This window comes from Schistocerca nitens, chromosome 4 (assembly GCF_023898315.1).
Source record: "Schistocerca nitens isolate TAMUIC-IGC-003100 chromosome 4, iqSchNite1.1, whole genome shotgun sequence".
Classification (NCBI taxonomy): Eukaryota; Metazoa; Arthropoda; class Insecta; order Orthoptera; family Acrididae; genus Schistocerca; species Schistocerca nitens.
Genome location: NC_064617.1, coordinates 786,155,617 through 786,169,341, shown reverse-complemented (window position 1 = coordinate 786,169,341; position 13,725 = coordinate 786,155,617). Strand labels below are relative to the sequence as shown.

Here is a 13,725-nt window from a genome sequence, read left to right as displayed (position 1 = left end):
AATTCTACACATCAATTTGAATAGTTTTTTATTGCTACTTCCTCCAATGGTTTTGGAAATTGCGAAGGAATGCAATTTATTCCTTCCGCCGTATTTGATCGCAAGTCTTCCAAGGCTGACTGATAATGGAGACCCTATGGCTTCCATATCAACTACCAAAACTTCTTCCTTCACGTCATCAGACAGTTCATTCTCCTCGTAAAGGCCTTCTATGTACTCTTTCCACTTAGATGCTCCTTCCTCTGCAATTACGAGTGAAATTGCCGTTGCACTCTCAATCCTGACGCTCTTCCTTTTTATTCACTAAAGGTTGTATCGGCTTCCTTCGACTATCTCTTTTTCGATTTCTTCAGATCTTATCTGCTGCCATTTCCCTTTAGCTTCCCTGTACCTCTGGTTTATATCATTCCTAAGTAGCTCATATTGCTTTATCTCTGTCTTTTGCCGAACGTTTTTGTACTTCTTTAATAGATCAATTGCGGTATTTCTTAATTTACACAAGACTTTTTCTCTAATATCTTCCTTGTATCTATGTTTGACAGGCTCCTGTGATCGGTCTTTTTAAAGATATCTATACCGCCGTAATTGGTCTACTACGGTAATCGTTATCGTAATATCTACACCCTTAGAGGACTTAAAACGCGTCCCTTTATTCCTGTATACCTTCTCCTCCTGTGAGTTTTGAACAGTGTATTCGCCATTACTAGCTAAAATTTATTGCAGAATTCAGTTAATATTTCTTCTCTCTCATTCCTACCACCAATCGCATCTTTTTCTGTAACTCTGTTTTCTATTTCTCCCCTACTACCGCGTTACAGTCCGTCATGAGTATTAAATTATCATGTACCTTTACATTATCCGTTCAACATTATCATATACTTCCTCTATCACTTCATCTTCTGTCTGTAAGGTTGGCATGCATACCTGAACTGTTGTTGGAGTACTGTAGATTGTTATGAGTACAACCAAGTCATCGAATTGTTCACAGTGACTCATTCTCTGCTCTTCCTTCTTATTCATAATGAATACTACTCCCATTATAACATTTTCTTTTGCTGTTGATATTACCCTGTTTTCGTCGGACTAGTAAGCCCAATGATCTTTCGATTTCACTTCACTGACAATCAGCTCCTCCCATATATCCCCCCCCCCCCCCCCCCAAACCCAGCCCTATTATCTAAGATGAGCATCTGCGTTTCTAATTTAAGATTTTCCAGCTTCCCTGCTACGTTCAAATGTCTGAGATTCCACGCTCAGACTCTTGAAATGTTACCGTTTCCCCCGTTACTTAGTCTTTTTCTCATGGTTACATCCCTCTTGTCTAACCTCTCCCGGAGATCCGAATGTGGTACTAATCAGGAATCTTTTGCCAATGGAGAGATGATGAAGATACTTTTTCAGTTACGCGCGTGTGTACTGTGGATCACATTATGTATCTTTAATGCAGTGGTTTCCATTGCCAACTGCATTCTCATGCCGTTGATCGCTTCTGACTCCCCCGTCTTCCCCCCAAGAACCAGAGGTTTCTTTGACAAGCTTCTAAGTGTCATTCTTGCGGAGGGGCCATACTAATCTTCTCTGTGTCGTTCCAGCTTCCGCATACGTATAGCCGAAGCGCATACTGACAAAACAATTGTGACTCCTTATATCAGAAGTTTTCCCGTTTGCCCACAATCGTTGACCGCTTCCGAACAATGCTGTGCTCCAAACACACATTCTTAGGAATTTCTTTATAAAATTAAGCTCGATGTGTGACACCAGAGGACATTTTTAGTTTTGGTGTATCGCGTAGGGCTGCCGGTAGCGAAGACGGGAAGACGCTTGCGGAATTATTTGGAGCCATTTTCCTTGCCGTGATCGAGGACTCCGCTACCATTTCTGCCCTGGCAAGGAAGTAAGCCACATCTACATTTCTAAATCTTAGAGTGAACCGCTTGCGGGTGATCAGCGTGATAGCGAAAGTGCATGTAATATTAGGCTGTAAAAGTTACCGCTGTAGAAACATCTACACCTGTTTTCATTATCCGCTGAAACTGTGCTCACTACATTAACAACTCTTCTTTCAATCTTGAAAAGTTTGTGAACAGGGATGTTAGAGACTTGTAACAATAAAGTAATATAAATGAGTGTAAAATATGTTTGTTGCTAGTACTGTCAAGGGGCTCATACTGACTTGAGTCTTGCTTAGACAGCTCCACCAATAAGGGCATTGTACGCAAAATCCAAGGTAGTGTGTTTGAGTATCGGCCCGGAACACATTTTTGAACTGCCATTCCTCTGCAGAGGACTCATTCTAGAGCAATGCCTATTTTTTGCAACGTCTGGTGGATCTTTAGTGCAAATATTGCAATTTACGTCATCCACATATATCCTGAATCATTACAGACTCCACGAATTTCATTTTAGTCTATTTATAGAGCGGTGATAAAATTGGGAGGCAGAGAAGTAGAACCACTTTTTAATGAAATAAAAAATTCTAAAACTCGAAATTTGATAGTTACAGAGGCACCAGTTTAGTGACGAAAGCTATGCAGCGCACAACAGCCAAGCAGGAAGCTCGTACTACTAGTTCGCCGCATGATTTTCCAGACTACCGAGTGACACGGTCGTGTCGCATGATTTCGAAGTCAGCTGCCTCTTTTTTTAATAATTCTGAGAGCGTTTAGTATATACGTAGAACATAATTCTTTCCAGCCAAGACCCACGAAGTTGGTAGTTGCGGGAAAGGGGGTTGCAAAGGAGAATACTTACGAGGGTATCACAAGTTCCGGCATTTGACTAACAGCCTAGAGAAGCCTCCAGAAGACTTTCGTTGGAATTAGGAGACTGTAAAATTTTTTACTTTATTTCTGGAATGATAAGTGACTGACAAAATAAGAACCCAGTTGTGTGTATGTGTGGTTGTATGTGTACGTAACCGTGCATAGTCGTCGACTTGTTCGACGTTACACCTCACATGTTCATGCTGTTCATGAGCTGAAGAGAATTCGGACTTAACAAACTGTCGGTGCAGATACTTGGCAAGCTCTGCTTCCTCATCCCTAGTTTCAAGGATCTAATACTCTGTCCCATCTCCTCTCTGTATCTTCCGGCTGCAGATCTCCCCTTCAGCTTATTCAGTTTTTTTCAACTGCTTACTGGTATCTCACACCGTTACGCCCTCCATTCCGATCCTTACCTCCTTACCTGGGAGCTCAGAGTCAGGTATAACAAAATACACCCACATGTGGCCAAAGCAACATTGTCATCTGTATTGGAACTCCCATCTGAATTGGCCAGCCATCCTCATTTACGCACTGCTAAATCAATTTAGTTGAAGGCTGTTGTTTTTGTAGTGCAATTTCGCTTGTCGTTTATGCTGGTACAAATGAATGTTTTTATTCGTTAAAACAGTCTGGGACAATACAGTCGTCAGCTAGTGGTTTCATATACCGCTTCTTCTTCTTGCGGAGTATCTATGGCTGGCGCTGTTTCCCCGTCCCCAGTCGCCGTCTTTTCCTGTCTTGTGTTTCCTCTACGGCCATTTTCCTTGCTTCCATTGCCTCCTCCATTTCCTTTTGTCAGTTGCGTCTTGGGGTACCCATTTTTTCCGCTGCGTTGATATCCATCATAATATCCTATTCTGTATCCTGTGTTCATTCATCCTGTTCACAATACCAAAATTCATCAGGTATTTTTTGGATGTCCCTATCCAATTTCATCCATCTATTGTAGTACAGCTTGAGCTTCGTCGTAAGTAGTCCATCTCCGTGGCAATCAGTTTATTCTTATTTTATTCGCTAATGTCCCAGGTTTCTGATCCGTTCAATACTATACTGTAGTCATACACCTTCTATTCGTCTCTCCTGTCTCTTTTTCCCAAATAACAGAGTTCATTGCCCCTGTTACAGCTCGTCCTTTATAAATCCTGCTAGCGATTTCACCACTACTTGTGCCCTATATATTAAACAATAGTCCAAGGTATTTTGCCTTTTTCACACCTGCAATTACTTATCCAACTACCTTCAAATTATTTACGCATGTACATCTTCAGGTCAGCCTTTTTGCATTCCTCTTTAAGCTTTCTTATCAAATAACTCACATCATTTTCTTCTTCTGCTAGTGCAAAGCCGTTCATCTGCAAAACACAGGCTAAATTTCTTGCTGTCCACTATTGTTACTCCCATAACCTGGCATTTTCTATGCCAAGTCTGCAGGATTTCTCCAAGATAAAGCTAAAAGAAGCTCTGTGACAGCCCACATCTCTGCCGCAGACCCTCATTCACCTCGAAATCTTCTGTCCAACTATTCCCAATCCTTACTCTCGATGTGTTACTTTCATATAATTTCATAGCAGCCTTTAGCAATCTTTTATCCAACTCTGTCTCTTTACACTTTACCCACAGTTTGTTGGTGTACGCTTTGTCATATGGTTTCTTTAAGTCAAGCAATGCAACGTGCCCCTCCAATCCAATCTTCTCGCGTTTTCACGTGTTAGTTTCAGTGTGAAGATGTTGTTCATTACCGACCTTCCTGCTCGGAATTCTGCTTGCTCTTCTTGCTGCTTATGACCTGTTCCTTTCTCTACGAGAACTATCAGTACCTTCGAGTACAGTCTTCCGACGAAAGGGATCACTGCCAAATCCCTGTAGTTTTGTGGGTCATTACGTGACCCTTTCTTACGCATCGATGTTATGTAACATGTTTTCCGCCCTTTCACACAGCCTCTGGGTATATTGATCCGTATTCCGGCGCCTTATTCATATTATAGCTCCTGGTGACTTTTTCATATTCCAGTTCCTCATAGCCTGTCGAAGAACTTTTATATCTAAACGCCATAACTCAGTCTGTGAATGAAACTGCATTACAGCCACACAACCTTGGATTATGAAACAAGAGACTGTACCATGCAGAAAATATTTACAGTATCTGTTGAAGAGCGATGGTTCGACGGTGGAATACAAGCTTCTTTTTGTTACTTTATTTGTATAAATCACAATTTGGCGGTGACCAATTCTCACATATTTAAAAAAAAAAAACTCTATACAGGGTGACTTTTTTCTGTGCATATGGAAAATTAGCATGCAGAAAGAACACATAATTTGCTGACGGAAGTTGCTCTGCCATTTCTTCCATGGCTCACCAAGGTAACTGGCTACAATCATATCTTGAAGACAGGAAACAAAAGGTGGTTCTAAACGGCTGCAACAAAGATCTTCTAATTTACTGGATTCTGAATGGGGCAAAATCCAGCATGGAGTTCCCCAGGGATCTGTCCTTGGACCCTTTCTGGTTTTAATATGTTAATGATTTACCCCTGTCCATTAGTAAAAATTGTGAATTCACAATGTTTGCTGATGGTACAAGCATTGTCGTAGATGGTAAGTCTACTGCTGATCTGGAGACTGATGCTAATGATATACTCAGAGAAGTTACAGCTTGGTTTTCAATTAATTCTCTTTCAGTTAATATTAAAAAAACTAATTTTATACAGTTCCACGCAAAAAATAAAACTCTAGAAAATATAGTAATTGCTCATGACAATTAGGAACTAGAACAGGTGCAATCCACTGAATTCCTGGGGGTTCATATTGACAGTAGGCTCAACTGGGAACAGCATGTGTCCCTTACTCTAAAAAGGCTGTCATCAGCAACTTTTGCTCTAAGAACCATTACTCATTTTGGGGAAATCAACATTTTAAAATTAGCTTACTTTGGGTACTTTCACTTCATATAGAAAACTTTTCACACAGTTAGGTATTCTGACTACAACATGTCAGTACATATACTCTCTGATGAATGTAGTTAATAAAGACTATGCTCAGTATGAAACAAATTGTTCATACCATAACTACAATACTAGAGGTAAAGATGATATACATGTTGAACTAAAAAAATTATCGCTTGTACAGAAGGGAGTAAAGTATGCTGCTATAAAGACTTCTAATGCATTGCCTAATTATATCAAATGTACAAGAGAAAATGAAACGCTGTTCAAAGGTACATTAAAAAAATACCTGCTTGACCATCCACTGTACTCGTTAGATGAATTCTTTTCCAGAAGTAATGCCCTCCCCTAATAATAGATGTATTTAGTCTCTTAATTATTAGATGGACGATACAATATTACGTTAAAGTTATAGTGTTAATGTTATAGTTATAATGTTATATTGTGAATTGCTGTACTAGTTAAATGACAGGTTGTAAATGAGAAAAAGTGATACTTATTAATATCTATATCATTGTATTATATTACTATTCTGTAGCATTAATTGTATTTGTACAATTGTATTGACACGTTCCACATGCAGGCGAATCACTCGCAAGTACGGATCCATGGAATACGCATACCAAATAAAAAATAAAAATGTACGCGTCGGACACATACAAGGGAATGTAGTCACTCGAAGTAACTCTTAAAGCCAAACTCGGAGGTACTTTTTACTTTGTTCACTGCTGAGACTTTTTGTGGCGTTTGCGACCGACGTGCTTCGTTTAAACGAAGCAGCTCCATAAAACATTTATTGTGTGATGTTTTTTCGAACCACTTAATTAGTTCCAGCTTGTCGTTTGCGGTATCTCTGTAAATATTACTTTGTGTAAACTGGTGCATTTTTATTTACTTTAGCATTACGCATACGTTATTTGATTTTCTATACATGAGAGTCATTTTGTCTAAAAAGTGGATGTGATGTATATTAGCATTACTCTGGTACGACACAAGATATGGTGCACGTATAACTATCGAAAACACTTGTGTTGAAATAATAACTGTGTGAACTGTACGACAGACGAATATAATTGAAAAAGGTGCTGGTCTATTAAGTAATTCATAGTGGTTCTGAAATCGTCACGATTATCCCTCGGGCAACTTCATATGTTTCTTGCATGAGTGTTCTCTTACTGTTTCTCCTGGAGGGGAAACTATAATTTTCTTTGCAAATAAATTTTGTCGTGAATCCTTTTATGGAGACTATGTAAAATATTTTACTTCACGATTTGGGTCCTGTAAATAAACTTTTAAAAACGGGTACTGAAAATTAGTTAAATTATTAGTTGATTGTCTATAGAGTCGATTTCTTTTTCTGTCTAACGGTAGCTTGGGATAAAAAAGTAATCTTGCAACGTTACGTTATTGGATAGTCTATGTACAAAAATACATCACGATTTGGTTTAAAGGGACCTAACTGCATCGTTATCAGCTCCTCCGTCCTCCATAAGCGTTCGAAGAAGTAGATGTGGTAGTTTTTTATTTCACAGTAATAATGGCTATATTTTGTACGCGAATGGCAGCTAAACTAATGAAATTTATCTGTGTATAATACAGTTGAAAATATCAAAATAAATCGTTTTTATCTATTATATTCAAGAATGTGTTTAAGAACATAATCCATTGTGTATGTGGAATTCAGAAACACAGAAACGGATTTTGTGTGTGTGTGTGTGTGTTATACAGCCTAGCTTAAAAAAAACACGGAACAATTCAACTAAACATAGTACACATAGAATATTAATTACAGTAGTTAGTAGTTTAGGCTGCTAAAAATACTGTAACGTATTTGACGTATAACACGAAAGATTAGCTCTCAGTTTGAGGTATCCTGCCTAATGTCATGACGAAAGATTCAGTGCACTGGTAATATCTTCGATTTTAAAGACTTATTTTCTTACACACTAGTTTATCTTGTGGATGCTTTTCAGTTGTCACCTGATGGTAGCCTAATACGCTGAAAATCGGTTTGTTATATACCAATATTTGCGTCAACCTTACAATCAAAATCTATTAGAATTCAACACCTTTGGAAACTGAAGATCTCCCGAAAACATACTATCTTGCGAATTAACCATGCTGAAAACGTGCAAATATCAAATGTGAAGCTAGGCAGAATGACGCTGAGACAAAAATATAATTAGATATCATTCTCTAATGTTTCCTAGTATCCTTGTGGTATCGGACCACGCAATAGAAGAATTTTGGCTACTAAGCGATTAATGAGGTTCTCTTAGGCAATAGGTATAGTCTACGCAAAACTGCTGTTGTAAATTTAGCTTTTCCTGTGATATTCAACGGGGAATTTAATTATTCAACGGGCGTATCCATGGGATAACTTAATAACAGGTGTAACAGTTATAAAACAATAAAATATACTCAGACCGCTGCTACAGCTACTTCCAGGACAATTGATGGAAGGAAACTGGGGACTCGACGCCAATGTGCACGTACATTAGAGACACTTCTCTGCTTGTGTTTGTTCGATTCCCGGCGGGGTCAGGGATTTTCTCTGCCTCGTGATGACTGGGTGTTGTGTGATGTCCTTAGGTTAGTTAGGTTTAAGTAGTTCTAAGTTCTAGGGGACTGATGACCATAGATGTTAAGTCCCATAGTACTCAGAGCCATTTGAACCATTTTTTTCTGCTTGTGTTTGGCGCTCGGTCTCCATAAGTCAGTTGAAGTATTAGGGAACCATGCTGAACCATCGTCCCTCATTAGCCGTTCATAAGTCACGTAAATCTGACGAAGCAGTGTGCAAGGCGCACGTCCATCTCTACAGCCTCCCAGGTCTGTCCCGTAGAGTGGAGCGCAGGTGCACTAGAGGGCTAGCCGAGCACCCTTATGGCCGTGGAGTGTTTATCGAACCACCGTGGCACAATTCGAGCGCCACCGGGTCACCTATTGTGTCGCTGAAGTTACAGTCTCCAGGGGTTGCGGTAGGAGAAGGACCATCCAGCTGGTCTCTGTAACATTCACCTGTGCGTGTAAGAGATGGATGTTGAGACTGGACGATGAGTTGGCGTCTCGGTCGCCAAATTCTAGTTGCCGCATTGGGACAGCAATCTCTCCTTGTGTTACTATTTTCAGGGGCCCATTTACACAATTTTTTATTTAATTGTGCTAGAAACCATGTGTCATATAATCAAAACATTGCTTAGATGATATCAGTCCGGTACTGTAAGCGTTACCAGCTTTCTGAAAACAGATGTTACGTAATAACATGCATTTTAATTGCTGTGTGACCAATGGGCTTACGGGTAGCTGCCATCCGATCTTTGAGGGAGCATGTAATTTGACACCATTAAGTGGCCAGGGTGCAGAAAAAATTTTTTGAGCGTCATACCCCAGGACAAGAAACATTTTTCATCGCTTGATGGTGAGTACTGCTGAGTTTCGCCTCGTGCGGGCTGGCTGCGCTGCCGTCGCTGGCAGGCGCTAATGAAAAGCTGCCTGGAGCACCTGACCACCACTCGGGGTGAGCGAGTCGCACCGAGCGCGGCTGTGAAACGGGCTCTGCTGGCGCAGCCTGGTTTTTACGGCGGTGGGCGTCTGCATAGGTAGGAGTGGGGGGAGGGGGGGCTGAGGGGAGGATCTAGGTCAGCAGCGTAATGGCCGGCCAGCAAATGAGCTTAGTTTGCGGCTCTCTGTCCGCTCCTGTAGTCCTCTTCAACAAATTAGGTGACTGAAGCAGGTAGACGCCCGAGGTGCGGAGATGCGGATCGCTTACCAGCGTCGTAACGTAACGTTGTCAGGCGACGTACGACTTTTAAAACTGACAAAAAAAGCTCTTGCAGATATATGATTTACAATGGGGGACCTATTTAATGTAAATTGATTTTTCGTTAGATTTAGTGATGAAACCACGTTTATACGGAATGGAGTCTGTAATAAATGCAGCAGTCACTGATAGTCATGTTACAATTCTCATGTCGGCAAAGAAAATTCCAGTTTCGTTTATCCTTGTGTGATGGGGGTGATCGACGGTGTAAGGATAATTTTGTAGGAACTTACTTTGGAAGCCCAGCTAGCAGATGAAAAGTGTATTTAGTTCGAAAAACGGAAGAGGAATACAAAATTATAAATTTGGAGAGTGATAAAGAATACAGATAACTATCACCAAAAAATCCATTTATAAGTACACATACAAGGTGTTTTATGGTCTTAGTGTTAAACGTCAAGGGACGACACGTCACGTCATGGGGAACAGCTTTCATTGCAGACAAAATGTTCGCTCAAGCTTCCCAGCGATGCTAGGCATCTTCTTAGTGGATTCAGTGACCCAGGTACAACGAGGTTGTACCGATCTAGCAGGCTCTTCAAACCACGTGTGCTGGCATCTATGTACTGCCTACTCTAGTAACTTGATTGAATGATTGCCTCTCATGTGCATAACAATAACAAATAGATGCTTCATTGTTACCCCGATGTTAGATGTAAGGACCTCGAAACAGCTTGTATAATCTACAGATCATTTCACAGTCCATACCAGAGGGTACTTCGTATCAGTATTAGTAGTTTCATGTTCCATTCTACGGAAATAATAAATGAGGGCAAAATATTTATGTGCCTTCATATTAACAGAATCTTCCGTCGGTTCTTGGTAGAACAACATTATGATAATAAACGAAAAGCACCAGTTTGCTTTTGTTCTACAATATTATTTTTATTGCTAACCGGTTTTCGGCTTACAAGGCCATCTAAGTCTGAAGATGGCCTTGTAAGCTGAAAACCGGTTAGCAATAAAAATAATATTGTAGAACAAAAGCAAACTGGTGCTTTTCATTTATTATTTATGTGCCTCTCTATCGAAATGGGGTGTAGTGTTGCAACAAGGAAAATTAGGATGATAAACAGTTCAGACAAGAAGAGAGTAGAAACTTCAAGAATGTGCTGCTACTGGAGAATAGTCAAGATCAGATGGGTCGCTCTGATAAATAATGAGGATATCAGCAGCAAAATCTATGAATGATTTGTGAGAAGTAGCTGCCATTTTTAAAGCGCTGAAAAACTGATATTAGTCTTGACCAAAGTATGTATTGATTTTATTCTGCCTTACGAGTTTCGGCCTTACGCCATCCTGAAAGTCAGAAAAAATTACACGATGGTAAAGACTAATGACAATTTTTGAATGTAATAAGGGTATAATTAATAAGATAGGGCTCTGGGAAGTCCAAGAAACTGCTGCAATTATGAATCAAAGCAACCACGTAACCCTGAATTGAAATTTAGAAAGTTTGAACATAGTTGCCTTGCGCAACATTAACAAATATTAAGAACGCACGATATTCTTTGATAAAAATTAATTTATTTTATGTATAAGAATGATTTTTGCCTGAAAATTTAAGGAAGTGTCCCAAGGTATTAACAAATAGTCAGTGTCACGATGGTGGGATGTGTGGAGGGTGTTGGGCATCCACGGCTGATTAATGTGGATGTTAATAACAGAATTGCAGCTGTTATTTAAGTGCGTTTATTAAGCATACTGTACGAATGTCTTTAGGTGACAAAGTGGTACAAATGCGTCAGTATCGTGATTTAATATGCTAAGCAGCGTTAACGAAGTGAAGCATTGTATTTGACCGATTTCACTATGTATCTTTCAACGTTTTATTGGACGATTAATCATTTTAATTCATGACACTGGCAAATTTCTGCCACTTTGCCACCTGAGGATATTCGTATTGAATAAAACCTGTGCGAATTAGTAAGTGCACTTAAATAAAAGCTGTCGTCATTTTAATAACAGTGATATAAATGAATATAGTTTGCAGTAGTTATGCAGAGATGAAGAGGGCTGCACGTGGTAGACTAGCGTGAAGACTTTCATCAAACAACACACTTCAATCTGAAGACAACAAAACGACGACAACGACGACAACAGTAACAATAGCGCCGACAACGACATATGCATTGTTCGATTCCTTATCTGTCCTATATTATTTTCAGAGTCTCCGGGAGAGATATATCCTATCTGATCAAAAATATTCGAACAGCTATTACATAATATTAATTTGGGGTATGTACTGTGCTGGAGCACTTTCAGTAAGGTGTATGAATGTCTGTGGAAGAATGGCAAGAATCGAAACCAGAAAAAGAAGTGGTGGTAGTGATATCAAACAGTGGGATCTGGAGAGAAGACAACGTTCTAGCTGACTCGAAGGGTTGAGGTTGGGAACTCTGCAAAGACTGCTCCAGTTCCCAGGCCGCTGTGGCCGAGCGGTTCTAGGCGCTTCAGTCCGGAACCGCGCTGCTTCTACGGTCACTGGTTCGAATCCTGCCTCGGGCATGGATGTGTGTGACGTCCTTAGGTTAGTTAGTTAATTTTAAGTAGTTCTAAGTCCAGGGGACTGATGAACTCAGATGTTAAGTCCCATAGTGCTTAGAGCCACTACTCCAGTTCAGGAATGTTACTGTCAACAAACCATTGCCTCACAGATGGCGCTTTATGACAAGGTGCACTTTCATACTGACACAACCATCGTCTTTGAACTAGTCCTTTACTGTACGCAACACCAATTCCGCAAAAAATTTGTTCATAACCTTTCATATTTAGGGTTTCCTTAAGCGTAATTAGACGGCCACACTCTAATCCCGATAAACACCGGTAACGGAATGCTGCACTTCGGCGTTTCACAGTTGCCATTCTCCAAACCCAAACCCTGTATCAAATTGCCATAATGTATAATGTGAGTCATCACTCATCACGAGTCATCAGTCGTTTCCAGCCATCCACAGTCCAATGGAGTCAGTCTTGAAACGACCCCAAGCATCTCTTAGCACTGACAGCAGAAATACACTCCTGGAAATTGAAATAAGAACACCGTGAATTCATTGTCCCAGGAAGGGGAAACTTTATTGACACATTCCTGGGGTCAGATACATCACATGATCACACTGACAGAACCACAGGCACATAGACACAGGCAACAGAGCATGCACAATGTCGGCACTAGTACAGTGTCTATCCACCTTTCGCAGCAATGCAGGCTGCTATTCTCCCACGGAGACGATCGTAGAGATGCTGGATGTAGTCCTGTGGAACGGCTTGCCATGCCATTTCCACCTGGCGCCTCAGTTGGACCAGCGTTCGTGCTGGACGTGCAGACCGCGTGAGACGACGCTTCATCCAGTCCCAAACATGCTCAATGGGGGACAGATCCGGAGATCTTGCTGGCCAGGGTAGTTGACTTACACCTTCTAGAGCACGTTGGGTGGCACGGGATACATGCGGACGTGCATTGTCCTGTTGGAACAGCAAGTTCCCTTGCCGGTCTAGGAATGGTAGAACGATGGGTTCGATGACGGTTTGGATGTACCGTGCACTATTCAGTGTCCCCTCGACGATCACCAGTGGTGTACGGCCAGTGTAGGAGATCGCTCCCCACACCATGATGCCGGGTGTTGGCCCTGTGTGCCTCGGTCGTATGCAGTCCTGATTGTGGCGCTCACCTGCACGGCGCCAAACACGCATACGACCATCATTGGCACCAAGGCAGAAGCGACTCTCATCGCTGAAGACGACACGTCTCCATTCGTCCCTCCATTCACGCCTGTCGCGACACCACTGGAGGCGGGCTGCACGATGTTGGGGCGTGAGCGGAAGACGGCCTAACGGTGTGCGGGACCGTAGCCCAGCTTCATGGAGACGGTTGCGAATGGTCCTCGCCGATACCCCAGGAGCAACAGTGTCCCTAATTTGCTGGGAAGTGGCGGTGCGGTCCCCTACGGCACTGCGTAGGATCCTACGGTCTTGGCGTGCATCCGTGCGTCGCTGCGGTCCGGTCCCAGGTCGACGGGCACGTGCACCTTCCGCCGACCACTGGCGACAACATCGATGTACTGTGGAGACCTCACGCCCCACGTGTTGAGCAATTCGGCGGTACGTCCACCCGGCCTCCCGCATGCCCACTATACGCCCTCGCTCAAAGTCCGTCAACTGCACATACGGTTCACGTCCACGCTGTCGCGGCATG

At 41.7% G+C, this 13,725-nt stretch overlaps 1 protein-coding gene and 1 non-coding gene across 2 annotated transcripts in view; both read right to left on the bottom strand.

Moving 5' to 3' along the window:
- The window catches only part of LOC126252566 (glutamate receptor ionotropic, NMDA 2B), an 874,952-nt gene that overhangs the window by 382,015 nt on the left and 479,212 nt on the right, over positions 1–13,725 (bottom strand). The gene's annotated exons all lie outside the window — the stretch shown is intronic.
- Positions 1,512–1,622, bottom strand: LOC126254808 (U6 spliceosomal RNA). The gene has a single exon (XR_007546442.1). It is a non-coding gene; the product is annotated as a U6 spliceosomal RNA (small nuclear RNA).